Source organism: Corythoichthys intestinalis, chromosome 8, assembly GCF_030265065.1.
Source record: "Corythoichthys intestinalis isolate RoL2023-P3 chromosome 8, ASM3026506v1, whole genome shotgun sequence".
NCBI classification, from domain to species: Eukaryota; Metazoa; Chordata; class Actinopteri; order Syngnathiformes; family Syngnathidae; genus Corythoichthys; species Corythoichthys intestinalis.
The window spans coordinates 35979112-35991355 of record NC_080402.1 but is presented as its reverse complement, the minus strand read 5'-3'; the positions used below and the strand labels follow the sequence as shown (position 1 = coordinate 35991355).

The following is a 12244-nucleotide window of genomic DNA, read 5'->3' as shown; positions in this document are numbered from 1 at the left end:
ATTGAATTGTCTCTTGATAAGAAAATTAAAAACAATAAAGTTAGCCAAATTAGGTTCCACCGAGATTTGAACTCGGATCGCTGGATTCAGAGTCCAGAGTGCTAACCATTACACCATGGAACCTTAGCTACGTCATCACTTGGACATAACGTGTATATAGTTGTTCACAGTCCAACCTCATTTTCATTCATTTTTACTCCCCAAAAATATAATTTCTGCGTCATGTTCACGTGTTTTTCCAAGTCCGCAAGTATATCCACGAAGTTCCATAAAATAAGAAAAAACAACAACCCCGTAATGTGTGCATTTTCCAAGAGTTATCATTTGTATGTATTCGACTGCGCTTGTGATTTACACTGGTCTACACATTTTTTGAAAATATCTGCTTCAGGGAAAAAAATAAAATTAAAAAAAAGCTAAATCGTACATGCTGGTGACAGGATTAAAAAACAAAAGATTTTAGTGCTGTTTGGCTAAAGTACCGTATCGGTTGTTGTCACCTACGTCATCACGACCACCTGTGCCGCCATCTTTCGTGTATCTCAGTGACCTGGACTACATCCGCCCCGGTCACGTTTGTTTTGTTGACAATTTTGCGGGTAAGCAGCCACGCGAATGTCACATCAAAATGGGAAAAAGCCAGAAGAACGACAAGACTCCTTATGTGGAGAAGCTTGAAAAGGAAGCGAGAGATCGGTATTTGTCAGTTATGACGTCAGTTATGGTGCCTCTGCTGTGGTCTGGAGACCAAAGATGACATGGTTGCGTGTGATAATGAGATCAGCCCCATTATTATTTAACCTGTGTTGGTCTACACCGCGTGAAACAGATAAAGACATGTGTTGGTTCTGCTCTCTGTGCTCCACTTAAGTTGGTGGTGGTTGGTAGTTTGTGATTTGTTTTAACTGACAATTTGGCAATATTAAAAGTACCTGGCCAAAGTAGTTAACTGTCGTCCTTTGTATAAACATTATTATGCGTGTGTATATATATAATACAGTATTGACACATGCTGTACTTACAAAGAATAGGATTCAAGATGACTTAATGTTTTATTAAATACAATCAAGTCACAACAAAATACAAAATATCAATAACAGCTAAGTTTGAAAGGATGCAACGGTTAGCATAGTAAATGGTATAACAGTACAAACTACACAACAGTTGGGCAAAGGTTTGTAAGGGCACCGCATACATAAACAATCTTATCCAACAATGTGCAATCTTCGCCGTCACATGGCAGAACCAAGTTAATAGGTATAGTTCCTGTTGGATCTTATACTTCTGGCAAAGATTACCAATTACCCGTTCAACATGGATCCTCAAATGTGCCATCTTCCTAGTCTCCTCCACATCTCTACCAGCTAACTGACAGCGACCTTTTGTGAACGCAGGGAGTTTGACCTCTGCACATAACATACCCACATGTTCTTGAATATCAAAGCCTCTGTCAGTCAAGACAATGTCCCCGGGCAAAAGGTTATTTAAAAAAGCACTGTTCAAGGTGATATGTTTGTCACTTGTGCGACCACCCAAACCTTTTGACATCAAACAAATTCCCCCCTTTGGTGTGATTCCAGTTAGGTATTTCATGGTGTAGTTATGCTTGTAACTAGAAAACATTTGCGCACGCGCCTTAAGATTTGATGGTTTCTCTGTAAAAATTTAAAAAAAAAAAAACTCAATAATCACTGCAACTCTGCGTCTGAAGGACTCAACAAACTTGTGAGGCATTGTTTTATAAAGTGTTTCTCTGTTGGGCCAAACAATTGCTCGTCTCAAGTTAGCATGTAAAAACGGCACCATGTCACTGAACACTCAATACACAGTCTTACGGGAAACATGGAATATGTGTGCAATGTGTACTGTAGCCAGGTCCAAACGCAGGCGCATGAAGGTCAGAAGGAGCATCTAAAGGGCGCTGACGGCTCCTCCTGTAGCTCACCAACGTCTTCCTCCATCCTCAATTTCTCACGCCTACTTCGCCTAGAAGAGCGGTCCACGTTGGTGGGCTGAACACATGTGTGTCCCAGGCGTAAGGATGGTTCCCAGTCAGGGACTGCCTCATTTATTTCATATGCTGGTTTTCCTGAAATGATAAAAGTCGTATCAGTCATACAACAGGTTAACATTATTAACTTAAAATGGATTTTAAAGCTTTGTAGTGTGTCTAAACTGGTGGGACCTGCCCTCATATGGCACTGATTTGTATGCAACATTTTTTTTTTTTTTTTTTTTTTAAGTTTAACTGATCATTAGGCATAACAAACAAGCAGAAGATTCTTCTGGTGATTTAGTAGATCTGTAATCTCCACAGAGTGCTTGGTCAAGCATATCAGTAGCTAAGCGGGAGGTAAATATCGCATTTTTTTCCTAACACATCTCCCATACTTATAATCATTCATTGTGTGCTGTTACATCTTCATTACTACCCTTACTTTGTTACCTTTGAACTGTTTTTTGTGTACTAGTACCATACGGTGAACGCCTGTTGCTTATGCACAGTTAGCCAGTAGGGCTACAGTTAGCCTATCTTACTAGCGTGGTTAGCCAAGGTAAACAACACAACCACACGCCATAAGCGTTTAAATGCAGTCAGTATCAGCATCCGAAGAACATTAACACTTCCAGTTACTTACCTTTATGGAAATGTAGGGAACAGACCGACATGTTTTCAGTTGATGAATAAAAAGTGATGGCCTTTCTTCTCACTGCTGCAACCATTCGAAGCCTCTTGGTCAATTCATCTGAGTTCCATATCTTCTCTTCCAGGCGGGAATGCTAAAAAAAAAAACTATCCCATCCTTTTTGCATTCGTTTCATGGGACCTAGAATGGCAGTCTTTCACACAACACGAGTGTACCATTTTCAACGATTACCACGCAGAATGGATGCCGAGCAAAGGATCACGTCGCGGGCTTGTTGTTGTTCTGCAATACACGAAAACCCACAATGCATTGCGCCAGAAACGTCACGAGACAAGAACCGATTCTTAGGTATTATAAAAGATAAATAAAAATGATCATTTTACACAAAACTCCAAAAATTGGCCCAACCGAACAACCGCTTCCGGTATCCAGGTATCCAGAAACGAGTTTCTTACAATGCTTTGCTGGAATTTTAGACCAGTCTTCTTTGGCAAACTGCTCCGGGTCTCTGATATTTGAAGGGTGCCTTCTCCAAACTGCCATTTTCAGATCTCTCCATAGGTGTTCTATGGGATTCAAGTCTGGACTCATTGCTGGCCACTTTAGAAGTCTAAAGTGGTTTCTCTTAAACTATTTTCTAGTGCTTTTTGAAGTGTGTTTTGGGTCATTGTCCTGCTGGAAGACCAATAACCTCTGAGGGAGACCCAGCTTTCTCACACTGGGCCCTACATTACGCTGCAATATTTGTTGGTAGTCTTCACACTTTGTAATCCCATGCACACGGTCAAGCAGTCTTCACAATTTGTAATCCCATGCACACGGTCAAGCAGTCCAGTGCCAGAGGAAGCAAAGCAACCCCAAAGAGAACCTCCACTATGTTTGACTGTGGGGACAGTGTTCTTTTCTTTGAAAGCTCGTTTTCCCCCTGTAAACTCTATGTTGATGCCTTTCCCCAAAAAGCTCTACTTTTGTCTCATCTGAATCGAGAACATTCTTCCAAAATGTTTTTGGCTTTATCAGGTAAGTTTTGGTAAACTCCAGTCCGGCTTTTTTATGTCACCGAGTCAGAAGTGGGGTCTTTCTGGGTATTCTACCATAGAGTCCCTTTCCATTCAGACACCGACGGATAGTACGGGTTGACACTGTTGTACCCTGAGACTGCAGGACAGCTTGAGCTTGTTTGGATGTTAGTTGAGGTTCTTTATACACCATCAGCAATATCTTTCGTTTATATCTCTCGTCAAATTTTATTTTCCGTCCACATCTAGGGAGGTTAGCCACAGTGCCGTGGCCTTTGCACTTATAGATGACACTGCGCACGGTAGAGACAGGAACATTCAGGTCTTTGGAGATGGACTTGTAGCCTTGCGACTACCCATGCTTCCTCACAATTTTGCTTCACAAGTCCTCAGACATTTCTTTGGTCTTCTTTTCTCCATGCTCAATGTGGTAAGCACAAGGACACAGGACAGAGGTTGAGTCAACTTTAATCCATTTTAACTGGCTGCAAGTGTGATTTAGTAATTGCCACCACCTGTTATGTGCCACAGGTAAGTAACGGGCTGTTAATTACACAAATTAGAGAAGCGTCACATGATTTTTCAAGGGGTGCCAATACTTTTGTTCGGCCCAATTTTTTGGAGTTTTGTGCAAAGTGACAATGATTTGTTTTTTTTTTTCATTCTGTTTTGTGTTTTTTCATTGCAAGCAAAATAAATGAAGATAATACTACCAAAGCATTAATATTTGCAATCGTTTTCTGGGAGAAATTGAACATTATCTGACAGAATTGCTGGGGTGCAAATACTTTTGGTCAGCAGTGTAAATACTATGTTGCACTCAACTAGGCATACATATCCTTTGTAGAAACATAATTTTGTTAAAAATTGCAGTTGTGCCAGTTTATTTTTCTTATTTCATCGTATGTCTGTTTTTTCATTTGATAAAACAAGCACGTAGGTTAAGTAGTGCCTTTCACTTTTTTATGGCAGGGGGTTCTTTAGTTAAAAAACCCAATGTGATGGAGAAAACCAGAGATCATGTTAAATTCTTCGACCAGGTAGTAGTTGAAAACAGCTGTTAGACTATGGTCCTAAATCAAGGCCAAAAGTATTGTAATCTAAAAAATTTTAAAAAAGCCCTTGATTTAACACCATACTACAGGGGTCCCCAACCTTTTTTGCACCACGGACCGGTGTGATTTGGGTCTTTTTTTCACGGACCAGTGTTCTGTCAAATTTTGCACCCTTACAAAATTTTGCTCCCAAAGCTTTTGTGGCGGTGAAAAAAGCCCTCTTTTATATTCAGTTGGACTCTCGATGTTATCCAACGGTGCTAAAAAAAAAAACTATTTGCATCATAAACATACATGTGCCCCATGAAAATGGTGTAAATTAATGCTTAACGACACAGCGAAGTCGTTAAGTGACAGAGCTGCGTGCCGTTGTTGTCTGCCAGTGTTGTTAATAACGGCGTTACAATATAACGGCGTTACTAACGGCGTTACTTTTTTCAGTAGTGGGTAATGTAATTAATTGCTTTTCTCATCTTGGCAACGCCGTTACCGTTACTGAGGACGGAAAGGCATGCGTTACTATGCTTTACTATATTGGTCGAAAAGTCTGAGGGAGACGGACTCACCGAGACGACAGAGCAGAGCAGGAGTGAGGAGGAGGCAAGAAAGTTGTGACGAGGAGCAAACGCGATGCTAGGTAGCTCCAATAATACATGTTGTAGCCGATAGCCTCCAAACTACGCCCTCATGTTATGGTAGATATGGTAGACATGGTAGATATCACATGTACTGTATATAGATATAACTAGATGCAAAATGACAGACGTGGCACTAAATGCGTTAGTAGACAGCCGCCATCTTAAAGCAGTAGACGTTTTAGGACGGCTCTGTTGTAGAGAACCTTCCTAGCGAACCTAAGTAACTTTTTATCTAAAATACTTCTCAATCGGCAAAATCTTGACTTGAATCTATCTTTAAATGATGAAACAGTTTTAAAACTTTCATATGTCGAAAGTAGAGGGAAGGAACTAATGCAATAATGGGAGCAATTTTAACAACTTTTAACAGTTGATTCAGGGTAAAGGGTAAATTAGGGTAAAGAATTGGGCTCGGGCCAATTGTACCAAAAACCTTCACAAAAAACTTCACATAGTGTGGCCAATGTTTTTTTTTTTTTTTTTTTTTTTGAGGGGGAAAAAAAAAGAGTCATTATCACCAATTACTTTGCCAAGTAACTTATTACTCTTACATTCAGGTAATTGTGTTACTAATGCAATTACTTTTTGGGAGAAGTAATTTGTAACTATAATTAATTACTTTTTTCAGTAAGATTAACAACACTGTCTGCAGCTAACATGGCAAACGCAAGTTAATATTCCTTTCTTTAAAGAAAGTTTGTAGTGTGTTCTTAGGAATCGCTGCATTCGTGGTTATTTTTAACGTTACGCGCATGCCAAATTGTTCAGAACACAAAAATACAGCGAATATAAAATAACATTTGTTTTTAGCCCCGTCGTGTTAAGTGCAGAGAAATTACAACTCACCCGTTGAATCAGTGGGAGGCCTGAGCTTGTTTCGTTTGGATGTCAGGATATTCCGAAATGACTTTAATCCAGGACCTCGGTAGAGTTGTTGTCTCTAATGTACGTTTAAGGTCGCCGTGATTTGCGATCTCTACAAGATGATATTCCTGTTGCACAGACATGCTCGAATCACTCAGTTTATTCACGTACGGGTCTCGAATCCACTCCTTCGTCAGTTTGTGGGTCTTTAGTGATTGGGAAGTAGCATAGATTTTGTTTCCCTCAAGGTTCTAGGCTCATCTTCTGGCTCTTCAGGTTCCCATTTCCCTGTAACAAATCTGTCCAAAGACATTTGTTTTTCAGTCATTCTAGTGTGGGGGCTTATTTCCGGGAACAAATGTGATGGGCGAGAAACTACGTCATACGTTATTATCGAGGCCAAGCGCACATTGATATACAAAACAAGATGTACTGCTAACAGTCCAATCAATGCATTTCTATAACGGCCTCCAATTCTGTAGTTGTATGTCTAGAGTAGACAGGGATATAGACCCTACCCACGTGACGTCACAACTCCGCCCTCCTGACTGGTGCCGCCCAATTGTCCGTCAACACATCGTGTTTACCTGTTACGGCTACGTACATTCCTCCTATTTACGGCGTGTTTTTCTGCTCGTTAACATTAATAATCAAAATGGTGAAGGCGTGTGTGGCGGTCAGTTGCAATAACAGAGAAGATAGACGGAGAGACTTGAAGTTCTACCGGATTCCGAGAGACCCGGAGATGAGAGCGAGATGGGCTGCTGCAATTCGACGAAAAAAACTGGGCTCCAAACGATTACCACAGATTATGTAGTAGTCATTCTATATCTGGTAAGATGCATTTAATATATATTTAGAGGGTTGCGGGCTGACAACCACAATTAAGATCATTGCTAGGCTAATCGCCGACAACATACACGTATGTATGAAGTGAGAGTGCTATCGCTAAACCATATAAACATTAAAAGCCCTAGCTCCATTGACAAATGACATGAAATACATTAGACTTGACAGTGGATGTTAGCAAGAAGAAAAGATTTTGAATTGAAAATTTCGTAACTCACCTTTCCAAGCACAAGATAGATTCCTGACGAATTTTCGTGGACGAGGACCTGTTTCACCCAACCAGCAACGAAGTATTTATAAGCCTCCAAGCTCTCAAAGTTTTTCAAACTTTCGTGAGAATAGGCTGATTTTGTGTGGACAAGATAGTTGTAAATATCAGGGTAGCTAGCAGATGTCAGGCAAAGACGGCCAAGACAGCGGGTCGAAAAACATCGATTTAGGCATCAAATATGGATCTGGCGAATGGATAAACTGAAGCTTTTCCACATAACGCCTTTTATGCAACGCATCCAGTGAGTTTACGGCATCCGAAAGCACCGGGTCTTCCATGAAATGCATTATAAATTGCTCGATCAATTGAGACCATTGATAATACAGACACAAAATGACGGACAATGGGGCGGAACAATACAGCGATCACGTGATTTTGTGACGTCTGTGGGTAGGGTCTATTGGTGTGTTAAGCGGCACAGGCCAAAGTCATTTAGGCCAGAATGCAGTCATTAATAGATTACTTATTATTTCTGCGCGGCGCAGTACCAAATGCCCCACGGACCGGTACCGGTTCGAGGCCCGGTCGTTGGGGACCCCTGCCATACTAGACCGAAAACAACAAAAATTGTGCTCCAGTGTAATTTAACAGTTGTAATGTTTAATATATTCCACAAGATGTCAGTCATGTAGTGAACGTATAGCCTGGAAGCACAACATGATGACACTCCCCTGTGGAGTTTATTCTCCTCCTGCACGTAATTTGTTTGAAGATGAGTGTGAATTTTACGTCACATTGCTATGATTAACAGATCAGTCCAAGTGTACCTTGACTCCAAGTGTCATTGTCAGTCCCCATATAAGAGCTACAGGACCTACTACAGCATGCACTGCATTATATGTTTAACTCTAAATGGCTGTTTTGTCTTGACCTACTAGTGTTGTGACTTGGGAAAGTTCATTTTCTGCATGAACTAGTTCAAATTGCAGTCCACCAATTTTAAAATGAACTGTTCAGTTCATTGTTTAAAAAATGAACTTTTGTTGTTCTGTTTTTTTTCTCCCCAAAAAATTTGTAACCTAGGGCAAGGCGAACTCCTTGTCAAGAAAACACTGGTCGGGGCAAAAATAACATGGGGAACCAGCAGAGGTGGTGGCAACAGTGTACAATTTATTTTGGGGAATTTGTTTTAACACTTACATTGATTTTAAAATAACAAAAAAAAAAAAAAAAAAAAAAAAAAAAAAACACTGTTCAATAAATTTTTAAAACATTTTTGGTATGAATAATTTGAAAATAAAACAATCACAGCAAACTCAAACTTCTGTAAATTCCCCAACCAAAAAAACGACATGAAGAGGAAATGAATTCAAACACTATTATGTTCCCAGTTTCAGCCAGTCTTAAAACATTCTGTTCCACGTCGGTACTGACCTGTTCATAAAACTGTTGTTACTGGGTCGGTGTTCTGTCATGCACCCCATCAGAAATTGCAACTTTGCGCTTCTGCACATGTGCGTAAAATTAGAAATGGCTGCAAATGGAGCGATTCCAAAGTAGACACCCAAAACTTTCTATAAAGAAAGGAATATACATGGCCGAAAACACAGACAAGACTGAAAAAGCACTTTCTGCCCTTGCACTCCTGTTTAAAAGAAATTGCTGTATTTTAAGCCAAAACAACCGTTGTGTTTGATAAAACTATATGTCTATATGCTGCCATAGCAGATTCATGGCACATTAAGCCCCCATACTATTTTTAATTTGTCCGTTTTACCCTGGAAACCCCTCTTTACAGACGTCGCACAACCGCTTTTGTTTCAACCTAGCCATAAAAAAAAGGTAAGTAATCTTATTTATTATTCGAAATGTCTGTCATTTTTTGTTTAGAATCATTAATTGATGTCTAATATTTCGTTAAAAGAAAAAAAAAAACGACTTTCAAAAATTATTCACTCGCGTATATTAAACTGTTAAACAAATTATGTCACAATTGGAAAAAAATGGTGTCTGTAAAAAAAGTCACAGATGTCTACCTCATACCTATCACTTATTGTATTTTTTTTGTTACTGTCGCATTTTCTCCGATATGTTAGATGATAAATAATGGATCCAAACAAAGAAAAATTGAAAAAAAAAATGTTTGAAAGGCTAAACATATGAAAAAGAAAATCACGACCACTCCTTGATGTCTGCAATTTCTGCATCGCGACCCTTGTTATATTACCATGTTTCACCCATAAAACCCCCCAAAAATCCAGCTGTGGCCATTCACAGCTGCGTCTTGACACTTAATGATACATGCTACATGGAGTGTTTGGATTGAAACAAGGTAAGTACGCGATAATATCTCGTTAGTCATGGCGTCTGTAATTCTGCTGTCGCGTGTTTTCACCTCCAGATAGGGTTTTGCTGTTGACCTCCTGTTCAAAACTTTTCTTCCCCCAGAAAATTGAGATTTTAAGCTTTCCAGTGATGTATGGCACATGCATCTGGGAAAGCGGAACTTTTAAGTCACCTGAGTGTTTTCGCCATATACTTATGTTTGGTCATGGACGCACACGGAGGAAAGTTTTCCTCACACACGTCCTATCATGGGGCTGTGTTCAGCTCGACTGCACAACGCTCTCTCACCGTTGACATCTTCACCATTGCCGTTAAGCATCTATTTACACTATATTCATGTTGCACATTTGTAATGGGTACACGTCTTTCCGTAGCGGGGCGTGAAAACCTCCCTTCCGATTCCTTCATGTAGGGACGCTGACCCTGTGCCGTTGGCTCGAGCTTTATTGGCGCAGTGGTTAGCGTCTCTACACTGTTGATATGGAACGTGGCATGGGTTCGTGTTCCAGCCTGGTCAGTAAGGTGGGAGCAGATCGCATCGGGCCGCGGCGCGTTTCAAACCGGTTACAATGGTGCCGTGACCCGGATAGGCAGCGAAGGTTTCGTGGGGTGAATGTAATGGGTACACATCTACTCTAGGACAGATAATGGACTTAAACGTTCAAATTATTATACTATACGGCATGTCGGCTACACAAATGTACATCTTGTCCGGATATTTTATTAAACGGGCTAGAGAGCCAGCTAATTTTTCAAACGCCGGATCTATGTCTAGTGTAGCCGCCGGCTACCCGTGTAAAATCGGAGCCAACGGAAATGACGTCATGGGGCGCGCCATTGCCATTTCTTTGTGTGTGGCATTAAGGCATCATAAACAATGGAGGCGAATGGTACTGACGCAGCTTTCCTGCTCCTCTTTTTTAAAAATTATCCTTCCTAGTGTAGACGTAGCTTGAGAGTCCAACTGAGCTTATTTGCCACCATAAAAGCTTTGGGAATAAAAACTGACCTATTTGCTAAAACAGCACAGCCGCGACAGGCAGCTTAGGTTGCCAGGTTGGATAGTTTTCCGCTATTAGGGTTTCTTTTTTATTGACCATTTGCACGTGACGTAACACTCTTCGTCGACACGCCCCCGCCACAAGAACAGACAGCAAAAACACTGCAAGTAGTGTACGGCGAAGACAGCTATTGTTCCTGGATGTTGCCAAGTTGTTAGTGTCAGCGCTCGAACATGGTTATTTCGTGTTGTGCAGTCGGTTGCACGAACTGACAAGGTTGTAAAACGAAAGTGTCGTTTTACAAGATACATGTAAATGACGACAGGAAACGGCGGTAGATTGCAGCCCTCAATCGCATAGACTGGCGTCTCTAAGTATTCACGCATTTGCAGTGAACAATTCTTACAAGGTAAGAAAATAGACATATATTTCATGGAAGTATACTTGTACTCTGTAAACTATTATAAATTGGTATTTGGACTTTGAAAAAAGTAAGCTGACCTATTTTCTTTTACCGTAGTTTTTGCCGATTCAGTGGGCTGCGTGGTATCTGACGGTAATTTTTCTTGGCATGTGTACTTCTTTGCCAGCAGCTCTGGTAAAATAACTGATCGATACAAAATTTTACCTTTTTGAACTGCTTCTGTAAATAAGTCAGCGTCTGGAAATATTCTTTGTATGAAATAATCTGAGTCAGACCACACCATGAAATCGCCATATCATCGCTGTGTTACAAACAGCTGTGCTTGCAACTGGTAGTAGTATGCATGATCTTCAGAGCAGGACTTGCTGTGATGTAGAGTGGGGCAAATAAGTATTTAGTCAACCACTAATTGTGCAAGTTCTCCCACTTGAAAATATTAGAAAGCCCTTTAATTGCCAACATGGGTAAACCTCAACCATGAGAGACAGAAGTGGGGAAAAAAAAAACAGAAAATCACATTGTTTTATTTCTAAAGAATTTATTTGCAAATCATGGTGGAAAATAATCATCTCTTATTTGCATTCATCTCAATACTTTTTTATGTACCCTTTGTTGGCAATAACTGAGGCCAAACGTTTTCTGTAACCTTCACAAGCTTTTCACACACTGTTGCTGGTATTATGGCCCATTCCTCCATGCAGATCTCCTCTAGAGCAGTGATGTCTTGGGGCTGTTGTTGGGCAACACGGACTTTCAACTTTCAGCCCGCAATAAAAAACTGGTACACATCCATAATTTTATAATTTTATATGCTTTTAAATCAGCTCCAGTGTACCGTGAGACACTGTTTATCACAGTGATACTGATATAAATTGTGTGGCGTAAACTTTGGCAAAGTTGCCGATTTAATCAAATCAGTGAAGATTGGAGGAGTGAGAAGGTAAGTGTTGTTTCTAAACTTGCTAGTTGTAATTTCAGCATATATCGCGATCATTGAGCGCCGACCTAATGTGTTACATCTACTTACAACTGAATGTTACACGAACCTGTCGTCGAAGCCATGTTTTGTTTTTGCAAAAACAGCACATGAATAAACTAATGACAATAGCTCCTTTTGTCTGCGTAAGCAGTCGGTTCTCTTTTGCCGTCCGGAACGGCACAGTCATGTGATCTTATGAGGTCGGTGCAA

The 12244-nt window shown here is 40.4% G+C and overlaps 1 non-coding gene across 1 annotated transcript; it reads right to left on the bottom strand.

The window, feature by feature from the left end:
- Positions 1-51: 51 nt before the first annotated feature.
- On the bottom strand, positions 52-123 carry trnaq-cug (transfer RNA glutamine (anticodon CUG)). Its single transcript has one exon. It is a non-coding gene; the product is annotated as a tRNA-Gln (tRNA).
- Positions 124-12244: the final 12121 nt, after the last annotated feature.